This window comes from Prenolepis imparis, unplaced genomic scaffold (genome assembly GCF_030444845.1).
Source record: "Prenolepis imparis isolate NDT839.2.m4 unplaced genomic scaffold, iyPreImpa1.0 SCAF_7, whole genome shotgun sequence".
Lineage (NCBI taxonomy): Eukaryota > Metazoa > Arthropoda > Insecta > Hymenoptera > Formicidae > Prenolepis > Prenolepis imparis.
Window position 1 is genome coordinate 4,142,792 of NW_028141165.1, and position 27,935 is coordinate 4,170,726.

At 34.8% G+C, this 27,935-nt stretch overlaps 1 protein-coding gene and 1 long non-coding RNA gene across 3 annotated transcripts in view; one reads left to right on the top strand and one right to left on the bottom strand.

Annotated features, from left to right (window-relative positions):
• Nucleotides 1–27,935, bottom strand: part of LOC145938166 (PHD finger protein 14) — a 243,433-nt gene that overhangs the window by 20,045 nt on the left and 195,453 nt on the right. The window lies entirely within an intron of this gene.
• LOC145938162 (uncharacterized) lies at nt 711–26,907 on the top strand. The gene is made up of 6 exons (XR_014425681.1): nt 711–870; nt 1,014–1,290; nt 1,423–1,464; nt 11,571–11,761; nt 11,857–11,898; nt 26,799–26,907. It is a non-coding gene; the product is annotated as an uncharacterized LOC145938162 (long non-coding RNA).

The following is a 27,935-nucleotide window of genomic DNA, read 5'->3' on the forward strand; positions in this document are numbered from 1 at the left end:
GCTGTTAACTTGTCATTAACGATTTACCATGTAGCTTTTAAGTATATGTTTATTTAAATTTGAGGTTTTTTAGGTCGCTGAATATGAATCCAATGTCAAAATTGTCAAATTTAAAATGGAGAACTTAATATGTTTAAAAAAATGTTTAGATTGCAATCTAAACATTTTTTTAAGTTTTGTCATCCGTCATATTGAGTCCACCATTTTAAGTTTGACAATTTTGACATTAGATACGTACTCAGCGATCTAAAAAAACCTTAAGTTTAAATAAACATACTTAAAAGCTTTTGATAAATCGTTAATGACAAGTCACAGCTAACTTCAATACATCTTATATTTAACCATAGATATCTTATTAACCATAACCGACACAGAAAATTCCTTTTGAGAGTTGAAAATCCTATAACAATATATTTTATTTTGATAACAAGAAAAATTCTCCAGCACGTCACATATTGTAGCTATAATATGACAAAATTCGTGAAAATTTTTTGCCCTTTTTTGCAACTTCAATTGCAAATTTCTCAACATTGTGTAAATTTGCCTTTTAGATAGTTTTACTGTATCAGTAACTATTTATGCCAGTAGTAGAGCACTGGAAGCGAATTATTTATGTACGTTCACATGAATGTGACGTATGTTACCTTGACTTGTCGAGGGGATTATTGTCAACAATAATACCCCCCTCTCAATGGGTACACCTTGACGTGGTGAGAGGGCTCTAGTACCTGGATGGATAATCCTTTATGATATTTCTTATGATTTATCATAAAGGATGATTCTGAATGGGAAGCTAAGTTACCCAAATTTCTATCAAGAGAGGAGGCGGAGGCTCGGGGAGATATCGGACGACAGCAAGGCAACTGTGAGGTATGCAAAACAAATTAAAATATATAACATTTCTTTTAGAAAAAACGCATAATTTTTGTTATATTTGTTATATTTGTTTAAGTATCTCTTTATATATTTTATATATTTTTATGTATTTTATATATGTATTTTATTTGTTACAGGTAGCATTGCTGATAAGCTGTACGCGAGTTTGACTGCGAGATACTCGAGTGTCGAACGGACGTTGATTCGTACGATTATAATTTTCGCATCGTTTTTTCTTATTGTGCAATGTACGCGAAATACGCGTGTGATTCACGCGTCGCGTCGGGAGTGCCGTGTAAAGTGTCGGGCGATCATAATTATTCGTGTTTTCGCGAATGTCGTGAGTGCTACCATGGACCAAGAGAGGAGGAGGAGGCCCGGGGAGGCATCGGGCGACAGCGGAGCAACTGTGAGGTATGCAAAATAAAAACATTTTTTTATAAACTGCATTGAGATATTCGACCGTTTCCAGACTTTCAAAACACTCTGTACACCCCCCCCCCCACATATATACATATATACATAATTTGAATATTTTGTTTTCAGATCAATGTGCAGTGTACTACAACTTCGCTATTGCACGTATCGGTGAGTGAGAAATTCTTTATTTTATAACATTTTTATAAGGGTAATGGGGGTGTATGAAGCTGGCGTCTCACATTTCGTGAAACCTCATAAATAATTAAGAATTCTGGCTTTATTTTCAATAGTTCTACTATTGAAGATAAAGCCAGAACTCTTAATTATTTATGAGCTTCCACGAAATTATACGCTAGCTTCACACACATATTATTATTTTAAAATTTAATTAGAAAATTAACGATTTATTAATATTTTTTGATAGAAATTAGCTGATAATAAAGCGTTAATTTGCTAATTAAATTTTAAAATAATATGTTGAAAATATTAAAACACGGAAAAGTGGCAACAATACTTGCGAGAATCGACTTTGCATGCCTTTTTTAGAAAGGGATTAATAAATTAGTTGATAATAAAAGAAAAGTGTTGTAAGGAAAGAAAAATAATATTTGTAAATTTGATAAAAGAGAAAATTAATTATTATTAAAATATATTGACAGCGTATAACATTGATCTTCGTGAAATTATCTCGCGTCTTCAAAATTTTAATATATAATTGATAAAAGTCTGACTTTTCTACAAAAAGTTTTAAAATTCTTGTTTTAAAAAGAATTCTCACAACTCGATAAAAATAAAAATAATAAAACATTCTAGCGAATTTTCAATTCTTAGGTGAAAATTTGTCAAGTTTCTGCGGGTTAAAAATTTGTGCTCAGAAATCTGACATTTCTCAAGTGTTCTGAACATCTCAAGTATTTTATGGAAAGTTTTATAGTTCAATTTTAATTAAAATAAAAAAATGCCAATTTTCATATATCAGAAAAATGTATATATTATATTTTTACCATATTTTACATTAAATTTAACATATATATGTTTAGATTTTTATTTTTTTACATATTAGATATAGAATTCTTTTTAAAACATATTAGAAATTCTAGAACTTATATCGATCCATTATAGAAGAGCAAAACTATGAATTATATCGAAATCCTGAAAATAGAGTATTAAATTCATATATATGTAATGCTGTGAATGAAATAATAATCTCCTTTAAAAGAGAGAAAACGTTTATAATATCCTGTTGCAAGGATATATCCTATCAACGATACTGAAAAAAAATTACCGTCGATATTTCGGAGCGTTATGTCGATGAGAAACTTTTTAGCCCGAACCGACTCAAAGCTATTCGATATTCCACACAAAGGCCTACGTCCGATACGAAACAACGCCATTAAAGTGATGGCGGCAGAACGAAATGAGAATAATCGAGCAGCTCTTTCCGCGCTTTCGTGTCCACTCGATCGGAATGTCGATGAAGAACTTTTGATTTAAAGGGCCGACGCGCTCTCGAATAGTCGCGTCATCGACTCCGCGAATCAGAAGAAAGAGAAGAAGAAAAAGCAGAGATTTCTAAGTTGAATTATGTAAAAATAATTTATATATATTATAGTTATATTTATGAAAGTTTAACGTTTTTTTAGCGAAAGAATACTTCTAGATGACAAACTATTAAAGTGAGAATAAATATATATCACACGAATAAGTGAAACAGCATTTTAATGTTAGGAACTCGATAAATAAATTTTAAAAAGATGATCTTATTTTAAATTGTGATTCGTATTAACATTTACTTCCTCATAAGATGAATATTTTAGATATTCAATGATATAATAAATTGTCTTTGTATTAAAAATATTAATTAAAAGCTGATACTCTGCGTAAGATATATAATGAATTAATTAACAGAAATTACTTTGTCAAAGGAATGGCACATAATTATCTTGTCTCATTTTATATTGATGATTGTCTGATTGGTTTTATATTTTCTTCTGATTCTTCTAAGTTATACATCAGCAGTGGAGGGAACTACTTTTATCTGTTCATTCGTTCTTCTATCTGTTCGTTCATCCATGTGTTCGTTACTTCTTTTTATTTTTTTGCAAAAGATCAAGGAGAAAGGTAGAGAGAAGAAAGAAATCGCAGTACTCCAGGGATATCTCCCCTTCTGTAGAGTTCCTTGCAATTTTTAAGATCTAAACCGAGAGATCAAAAAATCCGAAGTTTCCGTTCGGTCTCTGTCAAAGTTCGTGTTGAGATTTTCCTTGCGCTCTCGGGATTCATCTCTGTCAATATATTGACGCTAATTACTAGTAGTAGCGTAGTTAATCGACGTTAAATTCTTTGACTGATGAAAGAAGCTTCCGGACAAGGGAGACGAAAGTTTCCGAGAAATTCTTGATTGAAATTTATAACTTGATTTATTAAGGGGTTTAATATTGGTTAAGGAATTGCCGGCGAAAAGTTGTTGCCGGCGGTGCAAACGCGAATTTCTCCTTCAGTTTTATGTGAACGATTAGTTCGTTAGAGAGATGAAATCAAGTAGTCCCAATGTCTTTGACACTGCATAGAATTTCGTACAAGCGCAAATTAATGCAAATATTGAATCACAATTATGTCGCGCGATATTCGTCTCGATAATCATGTCTGATTTTCTCGGTAGCCGCGCTTACTAATTTAGTTCTCTTTCATCTTCCGGAAAATAAGAAGCAAATAAGCCACGACTTCTTCTCCTCGATTTGAAATTTTTTAAATCTACACGACGACTGTAAGTTTTGTCTCAGTTGGAAAACTTTTATTGAAAGCTCTCGATATTGCCGGATATCTATTTTTATTTTTTTTTATACCGATTCTAAAAAACCGTTTCTTTTATTTCTCAAAATATATATGGGAAAAGAATTGATCAATTATAAAATATATAAAAGAATTGTATTGTGCGAGAGATGCAAAATCTAAATAATTTACATTTTGCAGAAAAATTCTATAATCAAAACATTTAAAGCTTAAAAAATTTCAGACTCGAAAGAGAATTGAGTTTCCAATATTGAGATAATATAAAAAATTTTAAAAAATGCAGAATTTCTGTTATAATATAAAATATTGTGAATTTCGACAGAAATGTCAGTTTTCACGATTGTGCTTCTCTCGGTCTTTCTCAGACGCGAATCTCACTGCTTGGAGAATTCCTTATTCTCGGAGGATTGCGATCTCTAATTTCTCCCCCAGGGTATTCCGCGCGCGGTGAAAAGTAGTCAAGGGGGAGAGAGGCGGAACTTTTGTGTCGACGCCAGGATCGGCGTCAAGATGGGCGATCACGAAATTCTGAGGGATTTCGGGAAGCGTAAATTTTCGGTGCACCACCGGTATGCAAGGCGGAACTATGCGAAGGGCGAAAACTATCGCTCGCTCGCGGTTGCAGCCATTTGTTTAGGGCGGCAGTTAAGCGCCAGAAAGCTGTTAAGCGTATATTGGCGCGATCGCTCGTCGGTAGTCGATTAAAGACCCGGGGTTACAGCAGGATCACGCTGTAACCCGGATTCTTGTGATTGCGCGGAGAGTTATTTTTAAAGAGTTTTTCGCGTCGCGATTGCTGATAAATTTTCGCGCAGAGGAGAAAGCAAAAGTGCTGAGAGTAAAAGTAAAAAACGTTGGGTTAAAAAAAATCAACTCGTCTCGCCGACCATCTCGAGCTCTTACTTCCGGACTTTCCGGACGATCGCCTTTAAAATCCACAAAGCCGAAGCCTCTATGTTTCGCTAGGAGAATGGGGTACAAATTGGATGTAACGTCATCACTTTAAGGGATTCCGTACTTATTATTAGCTGCGTTATTGATTTTGCCTCCCTCTCCCATTCTCGTAACCTTCAGGCTACCGCTATACTAAAACGAATCAAAGGTTATCGTTCGACGGCCTTCTCGGCATCCCATCTCGCTTATCGTCAGCATTTTTATCTTAATGATAATGTTCGGTAAAGTATAGCCCGTTATTGATGGTAAGCTATCCTTTCCTCTCTATTTTCGCAAATTATCCTCGAGATGAGATTGAATCGAGACACCGTTCGATCTCGCTGATTTTTTTTTTTTTTTTTTTTTTTTACAAAATACTTTAGCATAAAGAACGCAAAGAAGTCACTGAATATACATGTAGGTATATATATACATATTCGAGAGAAAGAGCAGTGCAAAAGAGAACAGTGAGAGAGAGAGAGAAAGCAAGGAAAACAATGCAATACTGCGGGAGCAACTTTGTGTTGCATTATGTCCTCGAGGACATTGCAGAGCCACCATATCCCAAGTATTTGTTTTTCCCGGTTTTGCCGCTGTTATAAGTGCTCGATATAATTTCTAGAGAAGAAAATCAGACTGCTGACAAAATGTCGCACGCTCTCTTGTTCATAGTTTTATTCTCGTGTAACTTATATCATATTGAGTTAATAGATACATTTCCTAAAAATTAATCACAGTACAATAATATTTTCTAAAGATAACAATATATTTTTAGGAATTTGAGAGCGTAATTTTTTTCCTCAAGATTTTCTAAACTTTGCCACTCTATAAAATGTCAATGCTGAACGTGACGAAAAGACGAATAAATAGACGAGAAAATCCTCTTGAGAACTCTCGCGACTGCTTAAGCATTCAAAAAAACTGGTTGTGAAAAAACTTTCAGATTCAATTAACAGCTTTTGTCTCGAGGGAATTAAAGCTGATCGTCGTAATGTTAAGAAGTCGGCACGAGTAGCGTGCTGTGCTAACTTCGCGCTGACATAATCGGGTTAGCATCATTAACTCGAATCGCTTTTACTTTAATTGCCTCAGATATCGCGCGAATAACGAATTTGCATCGCTGGATCTTCTCTCCTCGAAGGAAGAAAAATTATTTCAACAGCCCCGCGTGCTAACGAGAGAGGTCGTCGGAGGTTAGTACTGGATTTTCCGATAACATGCCGGATTATGGGGGGAGACTGCCGTAGTTCTTGTCATCCACCGCCCGCACTCGAGGCTGTATTAAATATTTCGCAGATATCTCCGATATCTTTATCTTCACCTTAAAGGAACGTCGCGTTCTCGATATGTATATATTGTAAAAAAGAAGAAAGAAACAACCAAATTATAGAATTTTCGAAACTTTCGACAAGTTTGACAACTTTTGTCAGTTTACAGATCCCAAAACTGACGCGAACAAAATAGACGTACTCGTATTTTGCACGAGCACACAAGGACGAAATTCGTAGGTGGATCCGCAACGTATATCCTTCGCGTCCCCGCGCGGATCCCTTCGTTAAACATCGCGGTGTTATATTTGCTCAATTAAGAGCGCGCGTATACACGAATTCGAAATTACTTCGTGCGCCCCGACATCGTGTAGTTTCGAGTGGTGCAGTATAATCATAACTATGCGGGGGATTAGTACAAACACGTGTTAACTCGCGCGAGAGCGCAACGCGGGTTGTCTCGTGCCGTTTCATCCTCGTTATATACGACGTAATACTCTCTCCGGGAAAAGAATGATTTTTCATCTCTACGCGGATGCGGAATGCGTCTGATATTACTGATCTGGTCTTAATGCCCGAGAGATCGTCGTTTCCACGGGGGTTCTTGCGGTATTAAAAGATATCGACTCGCTGACAAACGCGAACGCGAACAAGCGACGCGACGCGGTCAGACGGCTTTCGCGCAATTACGACAAAGCCACTTACTAATTTCGCCGACTGATAATCCATTATCTCCCGACCATGTGGGCTGCGCCCGTGTGTATGTACGTACTAATCCCCGGCTCTGACTTTTGGTGGCGGTGGCACGTCGACCCTCGTTCCACTATTTCCGCGGTGAAATCCTCTCTCGTGTCTGACCAGTGCCGTGCTATCTCTACTGCGCGCCTCTCGACAGTGCGCGTCCGACTCGGGGGGTATCTTATATTCATGTAATTCTCGTCCGCCTTGTAGATTGGCTGTAGCGTTCCCCCTCGTGCTCTCCTTTCGACGTCGTACGATTCTAATAGCCTAATAAATCCTTTAATCTGTCCCTCCCACCCTCCCACCCTCCCTTGAGATTGGTTTTCTTTCTTTTCGGATTTTTCGATACTCGTATTCTCTTAGTTTCTCTTAGTCTTGTATCTTGATACAATCTTGATAGAATCTTGTTATAAATTTGTTGAGCCTTCTTTAAACGTGTTTTAATTAGCGTGCTTTTTTTCAACTTTAATTAACGGAACCAACGATTTAATATATAGATCGTGTAATGTTCTTTATTGTGACTATTATATAAATCTTTTTTCTTGGTTAAAAAATTATATACCGCAAATAGTTCACCGCAAATATAATAAAATTGAAAATTAAAAAAAAAAAAATGTAAAAACATTGCGCAATTTTTCTCTCGTGCGATTTAACTTATTGCCCTGAGTTTCAAAGTTTTAGGATCTCTTGCAACAAGAGTTCCACGAGACTTTTGCTATATCAGAACATTGAGAAAGTCATTTTAAATGAATAAATCAATATGCAAATGTATGTTTGTTAAGGTGCGTTCTGAAATTCCTTTTTATCCTTTGCTGCCGTATACCTCCAAGCACTCTTTCCGCTCGTTCGTCGGCGATATCATGAAAGATTCATAGTCGCAGCTTCCACCAAATAATACATGATGCGTTTTATTGTTCGACGCTGTAATATCGTGCAGTAACGGAATGCCGAAGTTTTCTTGCTGTACCGTTTACTGCCGCGGATAAAAATAACCGATCGGAATCGATAATCATCGATATGATGTTATAACTCATAGTATTTGCTTTATCGCATCTTGTTTGAATGCCCGTTTTAAAAGCCATTTCAATTGCGAAATTCGATTACTCCGCGCGATACGAGAATTTAAGAATGTACTCGATAATTTATGATTCTATTAAGGAATCGATTACATCGCGAATTAAAGATTTCAATCTTAAATACAAAATGTGCATTTCTTAAAGAAATCTGAAAATATATATTATTTCGAGTCGTGTGTATATGTCTGTTGAGTTAATTGCGTACAAAATAACATGTCGAAAAGTTCTGACGCATTAATGTATTTGACAGTTTGGAAACAACTGTAAATAACTTGTGTCAAGTACTTTTGTCGTTTCCTCGTCTCTTGTTGATTTGCACGAAGAAATGCTCGAGCCGTGCTATTCGCTGTCGCGAGATTAACTTTGCATCCGGTTTTCTTGCGGCTGTATTTTACCTCGACTGTTTCTCAGTCCGTCTCGCTTTCAAGAAATTTAATCTCGGTATACGCAATGGACCAGTATATATTTATATACTCGTGCATGCGTTTGATATTCACGGAGAAGAACGCACGCAATGCGAAAAGTCGCGGTATCGCAACGAAGAAAATTGTAAGAAATAAAATTGTTTCATACATGTGCGTTTATTGCGTTTTGGGAGATATTAAATGAATCCGTTGTGAACGAGCTATATTTCAAATTAGAAGATGTTTTTAGAAATTCTGAGAACATATTTGAAAACTTGTATGTGTTATCAATGTAATAAAATTGCGATAGAATTGATCTCTTTTCACGATAATTATATCAAAGAGTTGCAATTTTAATCATTTCAATTAGATTACGTTATATCGAGCTCATACGTATTTTGATTATAAATGTTTATAGAATTATTAAGATATTGAAGAATAAAGATTGAAGAGATTTAGGTTTTTGGAAAGCAATGTTGGAAAATCTAAACAAAAATCAGAAAGAAAATTTTGCGACACTTTCGATATCTACAAACTTCACTTTCCATGTTCAATACTTAGCTTGTATGCGGCACAGAACTTTGCAGTAATACTGATGTAACTGCACCGGCATACAGTATCCATTTTGTATGCTTGTGAAACATTAAATGCACCATGAAAGCCCGCCAGATTATATTTGCATCTATTATCCCGTTGAGACTTTCAGGCGCATTTCCTGACGTACTCGTTGCATCTCTTACTCTTTGACCAATAAAACTCCAATTTACAAGCCTATCCAAATTCTAATGCAATCGAAACATCGATTGTAATTCAAAACTCCCGAATATACGAATGTGTTTGCGCGTAATGGATCAAAAAAATGTGCCCATAAAAATAAAAGAACTATTCTTTAAGAAATACTTAATGAAAATTTCAATTTTACTTTATCTGTAGATCTATGTATACTCTAAAATTCTTAAGCCCAAAATTTTCTAGATACTTAAAAACTCCATTTTACTTTATTGGATATTTTTACTACTGAGAGATAAATCTTTACTACTGAGAAAAATACAATCTTTCAGAGGATAAAACCTGAAAAAGACGAATCATTAACAGAGACATGTAGAAATTGAATTGCAAATTGACTGAAATTTCAGCGAATAAAAATTTCTGATTTACAGGATTTTACTTTGCCTCTCGAGGCAGACCGACGCCCGAAATGTGAGGGCGTTTATCCTATTTTTCCTATGAACTTTTCGCGAGAGAGAGAAAGAGAACGAGAGAGTGTTTTTTGTTCTTTTTATTTTATTTTTGATTCGTTGGAGCAATCGCGCGCCGAGAGAGAGGGAGAGAGAGTTGCATTTTTTTGCACTATTCTAGCCGCTGGCATTCAGGCATTTTTTTGTCGAGGGTTACCTTAATTAGCCCTGTCTGATCGATGCTCGTATGCTCGTGAGATGAAAGGTTGCTGGTATTGTTTTTTTTACAATGCGCCACGGCGATCGTAGTCTTTAAATTTTCGCGATAGAATTATCGAAGACTAAAGAGCGGCGACTCCTTCGCAAATTAGTACACAAATTACGTTAACATAATAGAATGATTATTTCATCCAAATGCAATTTTTTTTAGTAAAAAGTTCAACAGTTTGTTAATAGAAGAAATTCATTATTAAATATTACAAGAACAATACAAACGCGCGCCATTCTTCGGTTTTATGTTAAAAAAATGATATTTTTTCAAAATAATATAAAGTTTGTTTAAATTCAATTAATATTTTTTTTACAGAAATTAGCTGATTAAAGCGTTAATTTGATAATTAAATTTTAAAATTATAATAATATTAAAATTATAATTAAAGTTATAATAATATGTTTAAAAATTAAAATAATATGTTGTAAATAATATGTTATAATATTTTATTCTCGATTAATATTTTTTGACAGAAATCAGCTGATAACTGTCAAAAATATTAATCGAGTTTAAAGTATTATATATATATATATATATATATATATATATATATATGTATATATATATATATATAACCTATTATTTAATACATATTATATTATTTAAATTTTTATAACATTATTAATTATAACTTAACGCTTTAATCAGCTGACGCTTTAATCATATATGTCATGTAGAGCTTCAATTAATTTTTTTTCAGTAGTAATATAAGACATTAATCAGACGTGATTGCTCGGTAGATACACTGACAAATTATCCAAATTAATTATTATACAATAAATTAATTATATAATTGTTTATTTTAACAAATTAATTATTTTTTACAATAATCAAGCTTCAAATACACTAGACATTTCGAAAACATTTCTATGAATACGAGAGAGAAAATATTATTGCGGAGAAAGAGACATTCTCTCTCTCAATGTCTCTTAATCAGCTGATTTTTCTGTCAAAAAATATTAATAAAATTTGCTAATTAAATATTCTAGTTTACCTATTTATATTTATATTGTGTATGTTATAATTTGCTAATTAAATTTTAAAATAATAATATGGTAAAAGTTATAAAATAGTAATACGTTATAAATAATATGTTATAATACCTTATTCTCGATTAATATTTTTTCTTTCTAAAGCTATATCTTTTCGAACGAATCTCCTTCGAGTTTTAATTAATTATTAATATTATAAGTCATGTATATAGTATCGCGCGCGCGTTATTAGAGTGAAGTTGCCGATGTTTGTAGAATAGCGGCCATTACCGAAACGCCGCGAGTCAGGCAGTTCGAGCTGCGTCCCGCTGTGATTAATTAGTAAGCATAATCGTTAGAAACAATTTCTAACCTTTGTATTGTAATATTTATCAATCGCATATCATAATTTCAACGTTAATATGTAGTCGTAATTGTTCGAAACGCATATTTCGCGAAAAATTCGATGCAAAATCTCTTGCCAACATAACCCAACTTAATCTGTTTTCGCGCGCGCGAATGTGTTGCGATCCGTGGATATATCTATCGTTAATTCTAGCTTACATATTTATATTGTGTATGTTATAATGCGAAATAATAAGATTATTCTAATATATGTATGTATTTTATTTGTTACAGATAGCATTGCGATTCACGCGTCGTGTCGGGAGTGCCGTGTAAAGTTTCGCGCGTCGGGAGTGCCGTGTAAAGTTTCGGGCGATCGTAATTATTCGTATTTTCGCGAGTGTCGTGAGTGCTACCATGGACCAAGAGAGGAGGAGGAGGAGGAGGCCCTGGGAGGCATCGGGCGACATCGGGGCAACTGTGAGGTATGCAAAATAAAACATTTTTTCTAAACTGTATTGTTTATGAGATATTCGACATATATATATGTATATACATAATTTGAATATTTTGTTTTCAGATCAATGTGCTGTGTACTACAACTCCGTTATTGCACGTATCGGTGAGTGAGAAATTGTTTATTTATTTATATCATTTCTATAGCGGTAATGGGGGTGTATATAATATGTTGAAAATATTACAAATAATAATATATTTTAAATAATAATATATTTTAAATAATATGTTATGATATCTTATCCGCGATTAATATTTTTTGACAAAAATCAGCTAATAATTGTCAAAAATATTAATCGAATTTAAAATATTATAACATCTCTTTCTAAAAAAGGCATGTTAATTGTAAGTCGATTCTTGCAAGTATTGTTGCATTTTTTCCGCGATGCTGATTGACTATTTCGATTTGCATTGTGCGTTATATTCATAACATCGAGAGGCTATCATTGCGAGGGTTAGTAGTAGTTTAACAATTTGTTCAAAATAAAATAAAATAAAATAATATGTTTTAAATAATATGTTATAATACTTTAAACTCGATTAATATTTTTGATAGTTATCAGCTGATTTCTGTCAAAAAATATTAATCGCGGATAAGGTATATTATAACATATTAATTTGCATTGCGGAAAAGCGACAACAGTAAACTTCGATATATGCGAGTATCGACTTTACATATCTTTTTTTAGAAAAGGATTTAATTAGAGTCATACTATGCGGAAGAGATTTTTTTATTAAACTTTTTAATTCTTAATATTAAATTTATCATCTAATTTTAATCGAATTTGAGTTGAAAAAATTATGTTTATTGGGTTTAAAAGATATTGCCTTTTTTTCGCTTCTTTCGCATACCGCGCTTACTGGAGGATAGTAACATATTCTAGAATTTATGCTCGGATTAGTAATGGAACAAAAACATTGGTAAGGTAATGAAAATATAAAAGTACTGCCAAATCGCTATCTGCTAGAACGCTGTCCGCTAATATATTTTTATCGTCTTTCAAATTCAGAATCATAAATTTGAATTTTATTTCTTAAATTTTAAGAAAGCGCGCTGTTTTTATCACATGATATGATGAACATTCTACTTATATGTATAATATACCAATGATATTTAAACAATTGTTATTAATACATTCTTGATTGATTCTTGATTGACCTTCGAATTTATCTGTGAGAATTGGTTATTATTAATATTGACGTACACGACGAGATAAATACCTTATATAATTATCTATCCTATAATTACCTTTTTTAAAGACTTTTTATATATTATATATTTTTTTATATTATATTTGTCTTTTTATATTGTTTATTCTGCATTATCTTGAAAGTTTAACGTAATATAATTTTAGATAATTTATCAGTTTTGCTAAAAACTTTTATTACTATGGTAGACGCAGGTTTATTTAGTAAAGCAATTTAAATTTTCACACAAATATGTAATATATCTCTCCATTAAAATTTTTCTCCTACAATCAATGTTCAATCTAATATCTACTTTGATACTTTAAGCAGATCACTTCATTTTAAAATTATTTAAAACAAAGTTTTACAGAAAACTTCTCTTTTAAATTTTTACGTGGGAAATTGTTCGTTTACTATTGAAGTACAAAGCAACAGTTCAATACAATACAATTCTTATATAAATAAACCTTATCAAAATTCTTCAGAATCCATAAACATGAAAAAATAGAGATTGAAAATAGGAGCAAAATTTCCACTCGGGCGTCATGTCAACAGTTACATCGAATATTTTTAAATGTTTAAGTAAATGTTTCAATTGTTAACGACGGTTCGGTTCTGTGACAATCAGTGTGCATTGCATTATTAAAAACCGTATAAGAATATTTGACATTACACATAGTGTATACGCTGTAATCGTATATTATCTACGTATATACGTTTAAGTACTGATCCTCTGTACGCTTAATCATTGACGTTTCCTGCCTAATAATCTGCGTGTCTAGTTATTTACATCCCTAACTATGCGCATTGATTATCTATGTATGTCTATGTACTCTCTCAATTATCTAGTTATATCTATCCCCGCGCGTCCAACTAGATGTCCATATATCCCGTATATCCATATTTCACGTCTCAAAATAACTACGTGTCCGCGGTCGCAGATATATCGATTATTGAAAATAAAAATTTCAAGATACCTGATCCACGTCAATGGACAGTCTGACAATGTATCAATGGAGTCCGGGACAGTTTGACATTAATCATCGCAGACTTAGATAATCTGAAATTTCTATCCATCGATAGGATTTTCCACCGTGTGATAGGGACGAGTAAACTTCGTCCGTGTTGGCGAACACGAACGAACGCGTAACTCGTTATAATAGTTGAGGTGATTTAGCCCCGAGCATAAATAAGCATAAGTGCGCATTAGAGGATCTGCATGCATACATCGGTGATGCTTAATGCGCAAACTTTTCATTGCAAAAGTTCGTGCAAATAGTCGCAAATATAAGATAATTTGCGAAGCAATTCAAAGAAGTATGAGTATTCTTGTCAAGAGATATCCGCGAGAGAACTATTTGTTCTGTGCAAGCAACTTTCTTCTCAAATACATTGACGACCGATCGTTGTAAATTCCTAATGCATTTGCAAAGAATTTTGCAATCGACAGTATTATAGTTATGAATGAACAGAACAGTTTAAGCGCGGAAGAAGATCGACGGTTAGTTCTGTCCTTCGACTGTCTCTCGTTGAAATTAACGAGGTGTCAAAAATGATTGCGCGAGTGAAGCGCAATAAATTCTTTCCGCGTGGTAATCAGGAGTTATCATTCCATGTAAAATTGAGAACGAGAGAGGGAAATTCCGTCGCGCGTGCGATCGTGCGAATTGAGTCAATTTATGAAATGTAATTTAACACGTCTTTGATAATTCAATCGTGATGTATGCATCTCGAAGAGAAGTTCGATCGTATCTTCGCTCATTCGTAATATTTTAATATGTTTGCTCTTGTCTTTTTATAATATGTTCGCCATGCTTCATTCGCCAGAGGTACGAATTTATAAATGCCCTTAATTTTTCGTGTTTAAGAGCATAATAAAAAAAATCTCACAAATTAATAAAAATCATAACTATATTATATATATTCACGGATTTCCATATAAACCTTCACATAAATTCGCAAGTTTATTAGCGCATAAAAAAGATACGTTAAATAAAATATATTATATTTACCGTGCGTTAAACACAATATCGAGCGATACTATACTATATCAGGGGATCTCATAAAAATGATTTTTTTTCGAAAAAAAAACTTTTTTTCGCTGATTTTAAAGCGCAATGTCAACTCCGACTCGCGCGCACGTATCGAAAGCTGTGCATGCAGTGCAAAAAAATCGACAAAGAGCCGTGAATCATTCGTCGTTGCGTTTGACGTAGCATGCCCGCTATTAAGCCTGCCACGTTTTGTATCCCGGTATAATCCTGCAGCGGAATATAGCAGGACGCTTTTATCGCCGTGGCATTTCTAACCGCGGTTTAACGCCCGTCTGCCTTGAGTTACATTTACAGAGTCAGCGTAGCTTTATCGCCGACCTTTCCAGGGGCTTTGCTAAACGATGACACTCTTTATTACCTCCGTCCTGGCGTTACGGTATAAGGCAGGTGTCTCGCTTTCCGCAGGCCGGGGCTCCCCGTCCGACTCGAGCCTGGGCGACACTACTGGGCGACGTAGTGCCAGTCGGCCAGAAGTCGGACCCGGATAAATCTGTACCATTCGCTTGCGCACCGTCACGAAGGGGAACAGCCGGGTGGAAATAATTCACAGTCGGAATATACACGAACGTACATACGTAACATTACCTAACGCATGACTACGAGCTGCGGCCTCCCTAACTCACCATCGCGTTGGAGGATATAGCGAAATTCGTATTACAACCGCGTGTGTGCGCTATAATAATAATTATTTATCTCTCGGTAGTCAGGCGCCGAGAGTGTTTTGTGATTCAGAGCACGCTCCTTTTACGTGTAGACTGGTGTAACAAGGGGAGATATATAATTGGAGATTCAGTAACACACAGTAGATAGAGATTTAGATATTATAATATAATTCGAATGTCTAAGCGGGAGAGATCTAAGCTTGTGAATAATTCCGCAGCGAAGTCGCTATAGATTTTTAGAGACATATCCCGGAGAATTTTCGTGCTTTTGCATACGCTGCGAACGCGGCAATTTGCGCCCCTCTCAATTTCATTTGCGGCGTTCTAGGACCTATCTAGAGGTTGCCTTTGCATCCTACTTGATCCTACGCTTCCTTTCACCGTAGTGCTATTCATCCTATTGTCTCTCCTCGGCCTTGCTCTCTCAGGCCCGGTCCAAGCACCTCTCCTCGAGGAATAATCTCGGCCACGGTAACCTCGTTAGCAAACAGCCGACGAGAATTATTATTTCAGGACCTATGCTAACAGTCGGTCTGCCTATCGTCGCGATTCCATTGTGAACGAATTAATTCAACGTCGGCGCCAGCACTCCTTTTCGGTATTTCATTATTATGCTAAGTCAGCCGCGCGGTCGAGTATTTTGTTCATTACCGATATTTACCAATCGCCTGTCGATCGTTATTCCGAAATTGACCGCGGAAAAGGGAACGTTGACCTGTTATCATTTCCGCGAAATTTACTAATAAATTGAATATCCTCTCGTCTTCTAATAATAAAAATATTAAATTATCAAGTCTTCAATTTTAGCGATGGTTAACTCCAGTTTATTGTTTCTTAAAATAAACAAAATTTATATTATCATTTGTTAGACAACACTTGACCGAATTTCGCGAGTGTATGCGTAAAAACTTCAGAAATACATTCGTCACATTCGCGACATTCAGATTTGTAAAGTGGAATTTTATAGTGTAATGCCATTCTGATTAGACTCACTCGCTCTGTTAACGTACTTCGTTGGTGGACATAAACATACACGAACATTCCGGCTTAATCCGTTTTTAAACGAGTTTACTGGGAAAAGTTCGCGCATAACGTTACTTAGTACGATCTACGAGCAATTAAAACTGTTTCGTTCCGTCTCGCCTGTTATTGTTATCTCTCTTTGATTAATGTTTGTTTTACAAAACAATGTTTTAATCGCATTACGTTGTATAATTAATCCGCTGTGCCGCCAGTGCTTCGCGATTCAATATTGTTGAGAGAGCAACTGGCTCAAGGATTTGTCGCAGCAACAGTACCGATATATATTTTATGACGATTTCACGCACTCACACACAAATTAGATCAGATCGTTACGCGTGCTCTCGTAAAGCGTCCGATAAATCCCTCGTCTCGAGAACGTGAATAAAATCAATTATCCCGACAGTGAACACCATCATTGCATAATGCATTCTATTCGATAAAGCACCTCTCATTCGCTTAATATTAATGCTTAAAGCACAAAAGCACGGGGTCGATTGTCGGGGGATATTTTAATCATTCGCGATATCGTGCCGTTGCAGTCAAAGTTTTGTGGCGTCGTGAAAGTACATGACGCGACGCGGCAAGCGAATTGTTACCGTCTGAGATTTTATCGAGTAAAAGCGTCGAATTATGCGTTGAAAATGACTCTTGAAAGCTCCCGTAGTATCCCGCTCTTAAACTTAAAGTAGTCGCCGTTCAAGCTTCTCGTTTTATTATGCGCTGCCTTTGTCTTCCCTCCGAACACTTATTATTTAGACACAAAGTTATAGGATCCACTTGCTTACCTTACTCGAATCGATAAACATAGTCACAACTTTCGTTATATATTTTTATACATATTTTCTAATTTGTTTAATATATTGAATATCTTTATCGAATACAAACGAAAACGAATTGATAATATAATTTATGAAAAATAAGAATCTAAAATAAATAGCAAAAACATTAAAAATTACAAGCAGCGGTTCCAAATAAGAAAAGTTATAAATCTTTTTTAATTAATCTAATTTAGTTGCGATTAGAAGAAAAGAATATCTTTAGAAATGAATAGAATACTTTAATTAATAATTATTAATTTATATTAATATATTAATATCTTACGCGAAGACATATTTCACGCGATTAATAAATTTTATCGTGCGAGTCTAGACATATTTCCAATGTAAATTGTTAATTCGCGCTTGCCAATAATTTGTTTCGCTCTCGTACGCGCCGTACTTGCACATGCAAGGCAGACAGTATATGAATTCGTAGATGGATGTGAGCGGAGAATTCTGGGTCAAGCCAAATGGATTGGATTTGCCCCGTCGAGCCGGATTGTACGTGCGTTACTGCTATTGGAAGGTGGCCAATATGATACGACCCCGAAATGGGATTTCATCTGATTTCGGCTTTATTTATAACCCCTGTCTCGACGAGTCGATCGCTTTAGATCGCAGTCGCGAAAGTCGCGCATAAGATCCGATATTAATCGGCCCACTTTCACCCGACGCTTTTCCTTTCAAGGGCTACGAACTCGTTTCGCGAAGGAGTTACAGCTGTTTAGAGCCAGACACGTAAATCCGTCTCGATTGCTGCGTCATCGAGCGTATCTGCATCGTTATCCGCGTTCGCGGATTTCGTGTAATCCTAGTATTACTTGATATTTTCTGCCCAAGATTCCTAATTCGATATTCGAGATATATTAAGGATTCAGTTTATATCGAGTAATAAGTTTACTCGAAAATTATTTTCTCTTTCGTCAAACAATAAATAGCTGATTTTCGATTAAAGAAAAAAGACCAAAAATTTTTTAACGAATATATCAAGTAATCTTTTTAAGAATAAATTTTGCGAAATGGAATTTATATGATGAAAAATACTACCGTAAAATATGGATATATCATCCTTTAATGTCGATCTTAAAAATTTATGTTAGTCTTAGAGACACTTCGACGTTCGTTTTGAACCGTGCGGATTTATTAATTCTCACGACATAGAATCCAAATACATTTAGCGTATATCTATGGGAATGTTCACTGAATTAGATAATTTCTTTAACGATTCGTGACATCCTTCTTCATCGCAACTTTCGTCGGCCGTAGTTAAAGAAATGTTTGCTCAACACGGACTAACTTGGACGTCACGCGAAAGCTTCTCCTCTATAAAGTTTGTTTTTTAATCGAGTATTTTTCGCGCATGCTTCTTATACAAATAACTCTACACTGAATATATATAGATTTTTAATTCGTCGATTTTTGAATTTTATTTCTCTTAAATTTTTTGTCTTTTGGAATTTTTTGTAATTTTTACAATTTTTCAAAATTAAAAATGTTAATTGGTATTTCGAGTTGTTACAAATTTAAAAATATCGGTTGAGATTCTATTTTGCGAAGCTTTGAAATTTTAATCTTGATATTTCTAAATTTTTAATTATACTTTACAACGATTTTAGTTTTTTTTCCACATCCGTGAATATCCGTGAATATTTAATTTCTCAATTTTTAGCTTCTCCGTAATCTTCACTATGCTTATATACATTTTTAAATATCTCGAACATATACTTGTATTATGTCGACACCCCCGCGGGGCGTTATTTGATATTCTGGCAACCAAGACAATAGATTCTTCTCTCCTTTGATCATCGGTACGGGAAATCGCGAGACCTTATTGAGAGATCGGATTTGAGATTATTAATAGTCGTTTTATCGGTTTCTCTTATTCAGATATAGTCACGTAATAGCATGACGGTATCGCTCACCGCGAATGTAACAGAATGTCAGTGGTAAAGTGGATAAATTTTTGATTAAAACTTTCGGCCACACACCTACAATTTTAATTCCGTTATCGTTAATTATCTGCATGCGTGTTTCGTATTACGCGCAATTGTTTGTTAACTTTATCTAAAATTGCAAATCTTTCGCTTCTCTAAAAATATTTTATCGCGCACGCGAATATGTCTGTTAATTCTCCTTTTCTTTCGGTATATGATATGCCCATAATATAAATTTTATTTCAATTTGTATAACAACGTTATTCCGCGTACACATTGCGAGCAAACATCTGGGATAGAAATTACATTGCGAGAGGAGAGTTATTCTCTCGCGGAAAAATAGATCGGGTGCAATTTCGTAACCGAATGCAGTCGAGTTTTGTGCAGCACGATGCCGCAGGGGGAAGGGTTAACTCTAAACCTGATTTCGATTCCGCCTCGACTTTGCCCCAGATTCCCCGGTTCGTGGGACTTCCTCGTCCCTGCCGCCGATGTAGTAGCGCTGAAAGTTCGCGGTCTTTAAATATTCGCATCTGCGAATTCTTATCGGAATGCCACGAGCGTGACCTGAAATCCATTCCGCGGCGTTCGTTCGAACACACGGTGGTTTTGCCGATCCAGTTTGCTGCTGAAAGCGGACTGCACAAATGGAGCTACGATTTTCCTTTACTGGAAAACGTCGCGCCAGCCAAAGTAACGCCGACAGCCGGACTAAGCTACCAATGGCGTAAATGCACGATACATATATGTACAAACGTGTGCATGTATATAAATATATAGGTTGCAAGGCGTAGCTTGGAGCTGCGTCATCGATTTCCATTCGTCGCGGTCATCAACCGAGCGCCATCGTTTCGCTGAACGCTCTCTTCTTACATCGAAAATAAAACAAAATCAGACAAATAAGCTATCGCGATTAATTCGATTAAAAAAAACAAGATATCCATTCCTTTTTTTTGGAGTTTTTTAATCTAAATTTCTTAGATTTTTACATCATTATTAATTTGCATCATTATTAATTTACCTATATCAAACCTCTTCGAACTAAAGTTCCTTGAATTTTTGATTAATCTTCAGATCTAGGAAATCGTTACGCGATAAATAATAAAAACATGCCTGTCTGTACGCTGATACTTTTTGGGGTCTTCGTTGCTCGAATTACATCTCTGGAAGATATGATTAAATTGTCAGTGCACCGAGAATATTCTCAAAGGAGATACTCTTAAGCGTGAATAAATCGAATGCCGGAGACTTGTAGACTCAGAGAAAGGTTGAACCTTTCCGGGATGGATCGTGCTTTTTCGAAACTCTCGCGGCGCTCGCTCTCGTTCGTGCCACTCGCTTGCATTTCCATTTAAAATGTCGTCCCATAAAGGCGATGCCATGCGCGTATTGCCGTAGTGTTAGTTTTAGCACCGAAATGGCGAGCGAGGAGGACGAACAAACCGCACCGGAAATAAAGGTATATGCGCGCGGCATCACTTTCCGCTGATCTGCATTCTAGACTAGCGCGGTGAACGCATTGCGTGCGTGTCTTGCAGTTTTTTATTGTTATTGCACGTGTAGGTACGGCTTGTTGCGCATCCGTTTCTCGCCCGACGAACGAATTCTAACATTATTACACGCCGCGAAACATCCCCGAAGAAATGTTGTTGTTTCACCTTCGAGCATCCCCCTCGAAGCACGTTACGTCGCTTTTCCCAAAATTTTCATCCGACTCCGTTACTCCAATATCACAGATATATAGCGCGAAACCACGTATATATGTCAGACAATAGGTACATATCATAGCAGAGTAGCGGAGTTAGCATGCGAACAGTTTAAACGATCTGTCCTACAATAGAAAATTTCTCGACGGGTTTTTCACTTCCTTCGAGATATAGCTCTAAATAATTTTTATAGTAAACCCAAGAACGCTAAAAGCTTTTTTATTACAGCGCATATTTAAATCCGCACACACTTTGCCACATTATTTGAAATAATATAAAGATGATAATATCAGGACGCTGCGAGCATTTTAATTTCCTTCGAGTGAAGGAAATTTCAGAGCTTAATGTCTCAAAAGAGAAAAATTTGCAACAAGACTGAAAAGCAGAGTGCGCAAACATAATCGGAAGTTATTATAATCCCCTCTCCCATCCCGTTTCGAGAACCGGGCGTTGCTTAAACAAAAGTTGAAAACGAAATTTTCTGTCCTCTCCGACGGAAGCGATTGTCGCTCGATTTTATTTCGGCGGTCAAACTCTGTGGAAAATCCGGAAAAGTTAGTCGAGTTACGCGCTTCCTGTAATTTTCCACCACGTTCGCCACCGCTTCTCCGTCGTGCTACGAGATATAAAATTTCTTGCGCATCCTCGTTTTATTATTCGGCATTCCCTATTCCGTATGCTCTCGCCGCACCGTATTCAATGATTTTGCACAGGAAAACTGCAGTTATCGGCATCCCGAATATGGTTTGCTTTCGCCGCACGCGGAGGTTTTGCAATGCCTTTCTGCCTCTCTCTCTCTCTCTCTTTCTCTCTGTATATGTGTGTGACTCGGATAATATATATATTATATATATTATATATATATATATAAAACTTGGATTCGTAAATGCTTATGCGAGTAAGCTTCGAATATTTCGCTTTTGCCATCGTTCGACTTTACGCGCACGTAGACTTTTGAATATTTAATTTTTCATAGCGGAATATACGCGTAAATATTTTGTTTCGTAAACACGTCCGAGTTACGTATTGTTGACATTACTTGACAAGAAACGGTACAAAGAGTCGGCACGCAATGCTGCCGCAAGATAGCTAGAACAATGCCCGGGAATTATGGGTCACCCCGTACGTTCCGGAGAGAGTCAGTTCCTTCCACCGTCGGGGAACTTTGTTTCAACTTTAAGCGACGTCGTGTTCTCGGCCCGCCCGCATCCATTCCAGTTACAAAGTGCCTCAGGACGAGGAAGTATGTCTCGCGCTGCCGTAATCGCTCCCTTTTCCCCCTTTAAACGTGCTCCATTATTGTCAACACGCTCACTTTTTTCGCCTACCGCCCCCCTCGTTACCTCGCGCATGAATTAACGCATAGTGATGCATATTTAAGTCCACCGTTCCAATTTGCCTGTGCTATATTACGCAAACAAAAAAAAAAAAAAAAAAAGAAGAAAGGAAACAAACGAAAAGGAGAAGATTTTATTTTATACGCCGTCGCGCGCGGGATCTCTTTCAGTTCTTCACGGGAAAAAAAAACAAAAAAAATCGGAACGCATCTCGAGCGCTCGTGCAATGAGCAACTGAATTACGACTGGATTTTGGAAGGAAGTCTGTTTGCTCGCGGCAACTTCCTGCACCGTCTCTTGCGCTCGCCCTCTTCGTTACTTGCACCAGCCTTGCTTGCGCTTCCTTAGTCATCCTTCCGTGACTACCGCGAACATAATGTGGGAAATAGTTTCGGGTACCGGCTGCTAGAACAGCATGCGCTCGCTTAAGCGTGTCTGCAACTTGTTTCTGAAGGACGAAGAATGTATGTATCTGGCGCATATGTGTGCGTATGTCAAAGCATTTTTAAGATATATATATATATTCCCTGCGCTATCCGCGGGAATGCCGTGAGAAAGAGGGAGGTGGTCCACATTAAAATACCGTCACATCAAGGCTAAACTTTGTTTGACAAATCGTTAAAAAGACTTTTGAAAAATGTCCAGAATTTGACGACGAAAAGCGCTGGAGGCTTAAGACTTCAAAATTAAAGACTAAAAAAATTTCAAGTATCTAAAGTACAATGCATAAATATTTAAAAATTTTAATGTTTTTTTTTCTTATTGCATTATCGCTTCGTGCATAAAATTATTATATAAAATTGCTATGTGAAAAAGAATAGATTATATTAGGAAAATAGAGATTGAAGAGATTTAAAGTTTCGAAAAGGTTCAAAAATTTCATGGATACCAAATTCCAATACAATTTTTAATGCAGAGTATTAAGGATCCGATAACTTTTGCAACCTTTAAATTCTAAAAATCTCGATATCGAATTTTACCTTGTTACCTCATCAGACGTTCAACGAAATTACGAAACTCATCATTGTTTAATATTATTCCCTATATTAGCAATGATTTCCGTAGATCTGATCGCGCGCGCATAACGCATATACTATTAACTATTCATGTTTCTCAGATATGCGTAACACGCGAAGATCCCTCGTGAATATGTGCGATTTGCGTCGTTAAATGCGTGCGTGCATGCACGTCTAATCAATCTATATACACATGAATGCTATCGGGATTCCTAACGCCGCGAACTTGACGCAACTAATATTGCAATATGCCTCTTCGAAGGCAGATGCATTTTGGTTGTGCATTACGGTGGATTCCAGCAGCCAGAAGACTGATATTAATTACGAGCTTGGTAGGTCACGACTACAAGCTCAGATGCTATTGGAAGCTTGAAGCTAGATCGATAGAAGGTTAATCCTTGCTGAGAAGGATATATTTGTCTAGCAAATTCAACATTCATATTCAACATTCGTTAAATTAAGCGCAAACAGATTTTTAATATTTACACTTATTTAAATATTTATTTAAAATAATTTAGCAGAGAATATAAATATATATAAGTATATGAGAAAAATTATAGAACACTATAGCATTTTATATATTTTATTTATATTATATTTATTTTATGCTTTCTTTGCAGATTTATTTAGTTTGGAATATGTGGAGTATTCACGAATTTTTTTTCCATTATTTCTTTTACTTTCGATTTTGCATAAAGATATTCGTCGTTACGCTACTCTTTTAATTAGCACTATATAATTTCTTCACACAATATCAATTGTTTTATAAAATCAAACAATTTATAAGAATAAATGATATAAAATATAAATATATCCAGATTAAAAAGCAGTGTTCAAAATAATTAATATCTTAAAAAAATTATTGAGCCTAATGCATTTTTTCATTCATCTTTAAAAACTCTAATATTTAATAAAAAAGTAATATAATTTTTGCGTTAAAATTTTCTTTATACAATATATTTATAAAATATAATAAAATATGATAAAAATCTAATTCTTATATGAGAGAGAAAGAGAATAATCTATAAATATTATAGTTATAAATCATAAATGATATTAAAATATATACATATATATTATACACACATATAATATGTGCATTTATATAAAATATTAATTATTATAGATATAAATATGTATAAATACTTCATTAAATATTTTAATAAAATAATAAAATCTGGAATATTTTCTATATACGTAATATATTACATAATTGATAATCATGTAAAATAATTCACGAGAGAAAGCAATTCACAATTAATAATTTTACAATTAATAAATTATAAATCACTCACAAATGGTTGCTTTATTATTGTCTGATGTCTTCGTTTTTTTCTTTCTTTTCTCTTTATCTTTCGCTCCTTCATGATACTCACTCGCGAAAGTACAAATAATCACGTACGAATTAATCAAAAGGATATAACGATTGCATAATACTTTTCAATGTTAGTATAAAATGCGCATTGCAACTTCTTTACGTATATTGCAACATATTAACGTCTGTACAAAGTTACATAATTAAGTCCATTCAAAAATGATATCTCACTTAATACTATTGCGAATCGAGTTAATACGCGATAATAGTAGGAATTAATTATTCGTACGGATTTATAATAGCTAATCGTAAGAATCGCGCATTTATATAGTATTTCACTATCCTTGTCGAAATCACGTTTCACTCAACAATAACACACGGAGCAGCTCGCGCTGCTGCCTGTTCACTCGACTCTCGCTGCGCGAATGACAACAAACCGACCGCGTGTCAACAATAGCGTTATAGGCCGAAAACGACAAGCGCCGAACGTTGTAGTTAACTCTTACCGTTACACAATATTTAACACACTACAAAATAAATTTACATGCGAAATATTTTATGTTCCTTTCAAATTATTAATAAACGATTGATACGTTAATCTTTTGTTGTTCGAATCACTTCTAATAAAATGCTACAAAGTGTTTTACATTCTTTCGTATATGTATATTTATATTTTCTATTAAATATTATTTTAAATAAATACTTAAATATAAAATATTAAAAATAATTTTGAATCTATTTTGTGATTCGTATATGACTACTTATGCGCTATCAATCCGAAAATGATAGGCAAATTAATAATCATAAAGAATGATTACGTTTGTATATTTTAGTACCTGTCGCGAACGTATTTTTCGAGAGATACATATAATACTAGAAGACATCACACGCAAGCATATAGCTACGAATAATTACAGGTTATCAACTTGATTAATTGTGTGAAATTAATCCACGATTAATTATGTAAGGAAAATTAGTTTTATGAGAGGACTGAATGGAATCGCTATCGAAAGCTGCTAAGATAAAAGAATTAATAATGAATTAAGATATCTTTCTTAACATACGAACTCTCGTAAGGCCATTGACAGAATAATATTAATCTTTTCTACTTTTTGTCGTCTGATATGTCGGTCCTTTTTCCTTTCAATCTCCCTTCTCTCTCTCTCTCTCTCTCTCTCATTATAATGAGGCGTCTGGACATCCCCACTACGTTGCATTTACATATCGTTACACAAAATGTAAGAATACGTCGCTATTATCTCTCTGTATCTCGTGTAATCAGCTCATAAGCAGGTTGACGATTATTTATTTCAAAGCAGATATTTCTCGCGATACATTTGAAGTATAGGAATTAAAGTGATAAATATTATTGATTATAAATTATTATTTCATTGCAGTATATTTGTCGGATAATTATTATCTTAAATTTGCTGGGATTTAAATTTATTTCGCTTTACATTTTAACTTTTTGGCTGATTTAAATGTAATTTGACAATCATTTTCGGATTCAGAACGCGAAATAATCGCAGGATCGAGATATTAAAGTCACAAAAATTCATTATTATTTAATAATTAATGGCAACGAATTAAATGTCATACAATATTCGACACAAAATGAACACTGTATTGTTAATTCGGTATCATTTTGAAATAGATATTTATAAGATTACAAAATAAATGCATGCAGAATATATTCTGTTCTTTGAATCTCTAATTAACTTTTCGTTTCTTAAATCTCACAAGAAAACAAAGCATCGTTTATCGTAAAAGTTAATCGCGTGGATCGATAATTGCTAATTATAAAGAATGATCACGGTTGTGTATTTTAACACTTGTCGCGATCGTATTTTTCCAGAGAAACATACATATATTACGACAAATACTAGTTATTTGAACCGCAAGGAAACGAACAGCTTAAATTTTACTAATACATGTGTATTTTGTTTATTGCAGTGACGCCTCGGCGCCGGATCACCTTGTCATTCGCACGGTGAGATTGAAATGTGGTGATGTACATCACGAGAGATACCGGGAAATACCAAATGTGTTGTTATATGTATAGTAAAGTGCGCGTCGTGTCAATATATGTACGTCGGAAGTACGAATAAAGTGTCGCGTAATCGTTGTATCGTGTTGATTAGTGCGCGCGATCGTAATTAATTGTGTTCTCGCGAGTGTCGTGTGAGTGCCATGAAGGATCGACAAGCGATAAGAGAGGAGGAGGAGGCCCGAGGAGGCATCGGGCGCCGGCAGAGCAACCCTGGGGTAAGCAATTTATTGAATTTATTATTTATTACTTGTGAAAATTAATTACTCGTTTATATTCTGCGCGATGATAATCCATTTACATTATTGTGTAATGTAATACATACAATATTTTAAACGTTTTATTTTGAAATACCTAAAATATTCAATAAAATATTTCAATATTTTTTTATCTAAAATTTATAATTATTTAGACTATTTATATAAAAATTATATATGTATCTTTTTATTACATTTTATGTAAAAGGTTATCTAAAAAATTTCTTTTCGGGAATTATGTAACCTTTTTATTAATATCTAAAAAAAGGAGGAATAAAAATTTTTTAATTTTAATTTAATTACACGTAATAATAATTTCTTTTTCCATATTTTATACAGATTAATGTTCGAGTACAACACTGGTGTTACGCATCGTATCGGTGAGTAATAAATTGTTTTAATTGATATTTAGTCTCGAGATTTGCGAATATTATATCAAATTTATGTATATAGATATATAAAATCTATATATTTAAAGCAGTTATACCTAAAATATTTATCAATTTTTTAAATAGCAAGATTTAGTCTCGTTAATCATAAAATCAGTTTGCAATTAAAAACAGAGATAGATTATATATGTGAACTGACATTGTATTGTAGCGAGAAAAGATCATGGAAAAAAGAGGAAAAAAAGTTATAGAGTTTTGTATGTTTAAAAAGCAGTAATAGGATGCCAGATTAGCGAAATTTGGCATTTCGCATTCTGTTAATTGTGTATTTTCTGTCACCGCGTAATATGTCGAATTATCGCGCTGTCCGATTATTTTATATTATAATTTACAGATT